The sequence below is a fragment of the Protobothrops mucrosquamatus genome, unplaced genomic scaffold, assembly GCF_001527695.2.
Source record: "Protobothrops mucrosquamatus isolate PMUCROS unplaced genomic scaffold, P.Mucros_1.0 scaffold1379, whole genome shotgun sequence".
In the NCBI taxonomy this organism is placed as follows: Eukaryota; Metazoa; Chordata; class Lepidosauria; order Squamata; family Viperidae; genus Protobothrops; species Protobothrops mucrosquamatus.
In genome coordinates, this window is record NW_015387568.1 from 167,251 (window position 1) to 175,480 (window position 8,230).

The following is an 8,230-nucleotide window of genomic DNA, read 5'->3' on the forward strand; positions in this document are numbered from 1 at the left end:
GAGAGAGAGAGAGAGAGAGAGAGAGAGAGAGAGAGAGAGAGAGAGAGAGAGAGAGAGAGAGAGAGAGAGAGAGAGAGAGAATCATAATAGCTTTTATTCAGATTATTATATATGCTGCTAAGAAATATTGCCTGGAGATAATCACTGGCAATGGAGGTCAGTTCAAAGGTATTTTTATAAGCCAGAAGATGGAGAAAGTATTGACCTAAATGGGGGGGGGGAGAGAGAAACAGATGTCTTCATAAAAATCCTTCTGTGAAGATACTTTATTCCACTTTATTTCCACAAGAGACTTGAGAGGTAGATCAAATGACTATCTCGTGATTTGAGCACAATTTTTCCCACTCTATACTTTTTGGTTGGACAATATTTTATTCCCGGGGCCAGAAGGAAACAGTACATCATAATAACTGTATCAATTATAGAGTGTTTTATAAGGCTAATTAAAGGGCAAGGCAAATTCAATTTAGTTCAAATTATAGGAGCAGTAATTTAATCGCTTCGGAGAAAGCTGTTTAAACGTGAATCGGGGAGACCACCTGAAATAAGCTTCTCTCTCTATGGATGCTAAGAACATTCATCCTGCGTAACTCACCGTCTTTGCTAACATCACAGCAGCCAACAATGCCAATATGACCTTGTTCCAAAGTAATAGGCCCATGAGACCGGAATTCTCCTGTACGGACATCCCACAACTTGATATTTTCGTCCCACCCTGCTGTGCACAGATAATGACCGTCCAAGGAGAAGCAGCAATCCGCAATGGCGTTGTTGTGTGCCCTGAAAGAAACGTGACATTTCGCATGAACAGGCTGAGATGTGGTTATCTAAAGGACAAGAGGGCCATCGGTGTGTAATTGCAGAGAAGATTAATGAACCAATTAATGATCTGCTGAGTTCTTCTTTTTTGGGTAACAGCCACCTTTAGAATAAAGTGGACAACAGGCCAATGTTGCATTATCCAGGGCCAGTTTCGAATTTTATGGAAGCCAGTCAACTGGCAAGTAGATAATCGTTGCCAATATATAATATACTATATTAGTTAAATCCAACAAATTCATAATAAAATCGTACTACGGTGGTTTCTTACTTTTCAATGGTGACTGTGGTAGCCCTTGCAATGATATCCCAGAATTTGATAGACATGTCAGATGACACCGTAGCTATTCTCTGGTTGACAGGATCAAACCGGCAGCTTTGAATTGTACTTCTGTGATAATCTGAAAGGAAGAATCTGCAAGTATCAATTATTTTGGCTTCCAACCACCAAAAGGTTGCCCCTCCCATCCTACAGATACTGCAGTGACCAAAGTCTGGGCCATTATAACAGAGTTGGAAGGGACCCTGGAGGTCTTCTAGTCCAACCCCCTGCTCCATCAGGAGACCCTATACCATTTCACAAAAGTGGTTTGTCCAATCTCTTCTTAAAATCCTCCAGTGTTGGAGCACCCACAACTTCTGGAGGTAAGTTGTTTCACTGATTAATTATTCTCACTACCAGAAAATTTCTCCTTAGTTCTAGGTTGCTCCTCTCCTTGATTGGTTTCCATCCGTTGCTTTTTATCCTGCCCTCTTGACCGCCCCCTTCTATGTAGCAGCCCCTCAAATATTGGAACACTGCTATCATGTCAGTTCTAGTACTTCTTCTCACTAGACTAGACATACCCAATTCACACAACCATTCTTCCACAACCTCAGGTTATATTTCATCCTAGTGGTGTTTATGGGATTGAGGGCCAAAATCTTCAAGATGATGGACCGAGAGTTGAATGTAAACAAACTCCTGCTCGTTCTGAGCATGTCATCTTGCCAATGAAGACCCCACTCCACCCGAACGTGGGATGCTACTGACTTCACCTTTTACCAGAAGGAAAAGGACATCAACCAAAAGTTCAGAAGCTCTACCTCTGATGAAAGCCACCTGTTCGCCATCTTCAACATTGCAGACGAATAACGCGTTCTCCAAATCGGAGCCAGAGCCGACGTATTTGCCATCATGAGAAATATGGCATGTAGTTATCAAGCCATCCTGCCCCAGAGACCACTGCAGAAAGGAGGGGGGAAAAGCCACCGAATATCTTTTATAACGAAGGATATCCAGGGCTCATTGTTTTAAAACATTGATCCGGTTGCAACTATTTTCTTTAATTAGTTGATACTAAGCATCTTCCCAGGAGGGTTTAACTAACGATATGAATAGCAAGTAATCCGTCTTGCTGGTTTCAGTGCAATTAACCTCATTAGCTTTAGCAGCGTGAGCCATATGATGTTCCAGAAAATTAATTAATTATCATCAGATTATTATGAATTCCACTTAGGGTCAAACAAAGTAAGACATTGGAGAAGAACTAAGGAGCCTCCCTTTTTTTTTTTTTTACTCCCTTGTGTTGCAGTAAAAGCAGACTGCAGAGCAGATTAATTCGCTGGCAGTACATGTAGTCCTCGACTTACGATCACAATTGCGCCCCAAATTTCTGTTGTTAAGTGAGACATTTGCCCCATTTTACGACCTTTCTTGACACCATTGTTAAGTGAATCACTGCAGTTGATAAGTTAGTAACTTGGTTCTTAAGTGAATCTGGCTTCCTCATTGACTTGGCTTGTCAGCGTGACCTTGGGACACTGCAACCGTCATAAGTGTGAGTCAGTTGCCAAGCGTCTGAATTTTGATCACATGACCCTGGGGATGCTGCAAAGGTTGTAACTGTGAAAAATGCTCATAAGTCACTTTTTTCAGTGTTGTTACTTCGAACAGTCACTAAATGAATTGTTGTAAAGTCCATCTCTATTTAGGTTTTCTCCTCGGTGGACTTTGCAGGATACCCCATCAAAGGTCTCTCCCATTTTTGGCTCCTCAAGAGGGTCTACAAGGGAAAGGGATCAAAAAATTAAGGTGGTGGCCAATATTGCGTTTCAATTGTGCGATATTGGCTGTCATCTTGGGTTTTTTTAAAAAAACAGGGGGACATCCCTGTGCTTGTAATTTCGATACAAATATCCCCCCAAAATATCATCTGCTATCTTTTATTGCTTCCCCCCTTTAATTGCTTGAATCTGACTGAGGATTTATTTTTATGGCAGAGGGTCTCTGTGTAGCTTTTGGGGACTGTGTCATGGTTCCGACAGACGAAACTCTTCAAAGAACTTCGAGGCATTGTTTACCTTAAAGAATCTTTATTTGAGAAGCATAGCATCGGCACTAACACAGTCGAAGCCAAAAACTGGATTCCCCTCCCCTGAGCACATACTATGAAAGCACAATTCCCTCCTCCAATTAACCGTCATAAATCACATTCTCCAATTAGTTTGAAATGCAGGCTTTCCCTCCAGGCCTCAAGCCCGCCAATTCTTATCATCTCTTATTTCAATAACCTTGGTTCACACACTAGGTCCAGCATTGTTATGTCTAGCTAAACTCTCATGCACATTCCTCCCCCCCCCCAGCATCATCTAACTCTAGCTCTAACTCTAAGAGTAAAACATAAGAAGAAAATAGTTGCATCTCCAACTGTTGTCAAAGCAAAAACATCCGATGTTAGCAGCGTTGACAGATTTTTCTGACCTCAAGTGAAGACTTGGTTTCATTTAACAAATCTTCCGATGCTCTCTGCTATTTATTCCTGCTCTCCTTTTCTTTCGGCCTCCCTGTGACGGCGTTTTCGTAAGCGATATGGTTTAAATTGATTCGAATTATGAATTTATTTTCAGTAGGGTAAGTAAATCACCCTTGGCATCGCTTTGAAGGGCGGACTGGAAAAGCACAATAAAAATTACCTCATAAAGTCTTTAAAGAAAAGTCAGTCTGCGAAAAATGGATTTGGAAAATGTGCTGAGTGGGAAATGGTTTTTTTCCCCACCAATTCTTTTTCCTGCAATGGTCCTTAGACTGGCCTGAGATGTGAGCTCAGATACACTAAAACAGTTGCAATATTATATACGGGAGTCTTTGACCTACGATCACAACTGATCTCAACATTTCTGCTGCTAAGCGAAACGTTTGTTAAGTGAGCTTTGCCCCATTTTACAACGTTTCTTGCCACCGTTGTTAAGTCAGCCATGGCAGTGGTTAAGCTAGTAACATGGTTGTTAAGTCATGGTTGACTTTGCTTGTCAGAAGGTCACAAAAGGGCATTGTGTGACCCCGGGGACGCTGCGACCAACATAAATACAAGTCAGTTGCCAAGCGTCTGAATTTTGATCATGTGATCATGGGGATGCAACAATGATTGTAAGTGTGAAAAACGGTCATAAGTCACCTTTTGCAGTGCCATTGTAACTTTGAACGGTCACTAAACAAGCTGTTGTAAGTCTAGGACTGCCTGTATACATACAGCATATCTTGCCATTCAGATACGAAACCGCTCACTGCTGATGTAACCATGTAGACTGCGTCAAAAGCTAATTTCATTCAATTTAAGAAAGATATTCCAGCTTTGCTGTATTTGCTGGTTGGCCAGTGGCCAAGATAAATATTCTCATCCATCCCTTTCTCCATCTACCAGGAATTCAGGTAAATGTTGGTAGGTATAAACATTTGGTTAAACAGAAATCTAGTTTTAAGTTCTTCAGTTGGTTTTTGAAAACAGCATAGAATAAAATCAATACATACCAGCATTTTTCCTGTTTCAGTATCCCAGGCCTTTAGGGTTTTATCATACGATGCTGTTATTAACCTAAAAATTAAACAGATTGACAGGATGGAATTGAACCTGATCTCTCTTTTGAAGAAATTAAATATAAAAGGAAAGAAGGAAGGGAGGGAGGGAGAGAGGGAGAGAAGAAGGAAGGAAGGAAGGAAGGAAGGAAGGAAGGAAGGAAGGAAGGAAGGAAGGAAGGAAGGAAGGAAGGAAGGAAGGAAGGTCACATGGCTTTTGAGCATTTTACTAAAATCTTACAACACGTCCAACCGGCGCTTGGCACAAGCATTGGCAAATAAATGCAGCACAAAACAAGTCCTGATTAAGCTCTCCAAAGGTCATGATCCAGAGAATTCCTTTACTGTCTTTTCTGAGCCAGACTGAGAAACTTTAGCATCTTGGCAATATTTCCCTTTAAGGGAAGGTATAAGCTATGCAAAAACTGTCTATTAAAATTAAATTTTCCTGCTTGGAAATTCCCTGGTCTTTTCCAATTGTCCTAACCAAGACCCTATCACAAGGTTCCATTCAGTTGAATATCTAATAATAATATACACTTAAAGCTCATGCATAAGATACAATACGATAATTACCTTCGGTTATCAGGAGTCAGGCAACATTCTGAAACTGGTCCAGTATGTTGATCCTTAAAGGTGTGGATGCAAATAGAACAGGCAATATCCTTCAATAAAGACAAGGTTGATTACCAAATTGCACACTGGGAGTGAACAAAGACTGCCATTTAATTCTAATTAATAGCACATCCGGTATATCAAAATAGGGTTTCTTAAAATTTCCAGCTGATCACTAGAATTGGACTCGCCCAACAGAAGAGGGAGAAGGCAGGTACAGTATAAAGCTATAACAATACCTGGTTTAGGTTTGAGTGCTGTAATTAAGTTCTTCAATTATATATTCACAGTTTTTTTTTATAATTTAGAGACATTATAAAACTCTGGCAAGGATTTTCAGTCATGAAAAAATGTAGCCTTTGTTTACCTGTATTAAATTACATTTTAGACTTGAGAGCCGTGAGATCATGCAGTTGTGTTTGCATGCACTTCAAATAAACTTACCCAAAGTTTCACTGTGGTATCAAAAGAGCCTGAAATAATTTTGGTATCGTCGAAACAAAAATGACAGGAAGTCACAGCATCGGTATGGCCTTTTAAAATTTTGAAATGAATCTGTGAATAAACCAAGATAGCTCATTTTTATCTTGTAATTCTTTCTGGAGGAAGCACTAGCTACAAAAGGATAACACAGACCAAAATAAGCTAGTGAGATGTACTTTTTGTTCTGAAAACTCCTATCTCACACAGGGGTCAAAGCAGCTCAGATGAGTGCTGAACATTAGATTGCAATTACATTTTAAAGCTGGGGTTATATTTGAGATTAAGGCATGATATATGTTTGTTCTCTTTTGGCTTACTACAACTTACTACAGAGAAGAGCAACAAAGATGATTAGAGGTCTGGAGGCTAAAACATACAAGGAACGGTTGCTGGAATTGGGTATGTCTAGTTTAATGAAGAGAAGGACGAGGGGTGACATGATAGCAGTCTTCCAATATCTCAGGGGCTTCCCCAAAGAAGAGGGAGTCAAGCTATTCTCCAAAGCACCTGAAGGCAGGACAAGAAGCAACAGATGGAAACTAACCAAAGAGAGAAGCAACCTAGAACTAAGGAGAAACTTCCTGACAGTGAGAACAATTAACCAATGGAACAACCTGCTTCCAGAAGCGGTGAATGCTCCAACACTGGAAGTTTTTAAGAAGAGACTGGACAGCCATTTGTCTGAAATGATATAGGGTTTCCTGCCTGAGCAGGGGTTGGACTAGATGACCTCCAAGGTCCCTTCCAACTTTGTTGTTGTTGTTGTTGTTGTTATTATTATTATTATTATTATTATTATTAACCCAGCCTAAATCTCTATATTAGCCCATTCTGCCTTGTAGCAAAGTTGCTGGCTGGAGAAAAGGGCTGTACTTATGAGTTGGGTGGCTCTCTCTTTTTTGTTTGCTAAACAATAAATAAATTTTGATCGAGCATTGGAACCGTTATGCCTTTTACCCAATATTTATGATGAAGGAAGAGTTCTGATGATGAAAACATCCATTAAGGAGACAGGCTGATGTTATTATTACCCACATTGATTTTTAACCAAATTGGAAGTAGCATGCCAGCCATCCTGGTCCAATCCTGGTGCTTCCTTAAGGGGGCGTGGCGATTCTCCTGGTCTGTGTCCCACCCCTTTCAATGTGGCTGTCTCTGCAGGATTGTTGTTGGAGAAAGGAAAAGATTAGGTCGGGAGGACCATAGTTAAGAGGAGAAAGGTTCTTCTCCAAGAGGGCCACCACAAGGAGGGGCCTTACTATGAAAAGTAAGACTCCACTTCCTCGCAACTCATCCAGCCAACTCAAACTGGGGGGGGGGGGAATAGGGAGCAAAATGATCCGTAAAATTAGTGCCCCAATAACTCACTCCAAATAGAATTAACCCGGTTATGTTTTATGGTTTTCATGGTTTTCCTGCTTTTATTGTTTTGAATTCTTTATTATTATTATTATTATTATTATTATTATTATTATTATTATTATTATTATTATTAGGATCATCGCACAGTCAGCCAGATGTTCAGACTGGATTTGGCATTTTGTCTACCTATCGAGTTATTATTATTATTATTATTATTATTATTATTATTATTATTATTATTATTATTATTATTTGGATCATCGCACAGTCAGCCAGATGTTCAGACTGGATTTGGCATTTTGTCTACCTATCGAGTTATTATTATTATTATTATTATTATTATTATTATTATTATTATTATTATTATTATTATTATTATTATTATTATTTGTTCTGTTGCTCTTTTTAAACTTTGCTTGCCACACAGAGCCAGGTATAAAGAACCCCCATCCAAAGAAATAACGAAATAAACCCTACTTTTACTGAGATCTCTAATCTCCTGGCCTTCTCCAACCTACTGCCCTCCAGATGCAGGGCATTACAGCCACTCTCTCCAGTCCGTAGGAAGCAGGAGGTTGGGGTGATGGGGGCTGTAGTCCCAACTTCCACCACAGCTGCAGGGCTCTAGGTTGGAGGAGGGGGTTTCCCTTGGAGCCCTACACGCAGATATTGCCCACCCCGGAGGAAAGAAAGACCCCCCCTCCCCATCTCCACCTCTCCTTTCCTGCTTGTGGGGATTCCGCACCTTGGCCAATTTCTCCTGGTCCCCTTCCCAGGCCTTCTCCTCGGGGCCCCTGGTGTCCAGGGGGTCCTCACTGGGTGACTGCAGAGGCATCTCCGAGCAGAGAGGAAGGACTTCCTTTCCTTTCCCTTTCCTCTTCCCTTTCCCCTTTCCCTTTCCTTTCTTTTTTCCTCTACCCCTTTCCTTTCCCTTTCTTCCCCTTCCTTTCCCCCTTTCCTTCTCTTTCCTTTCCTTTCCTTCCTCTACCCTTTTCCTTTCCCTTTCCCTTCTTTCCCCTTCCCCTTCCCTTCCCTTTCCTCTACCCCTCTCCTTTCCCTTTCCCTTCTTTCCCCTTCCCCTTCCCTCCCCTTTCCTCTACCCCTCTCCTTTCCCTT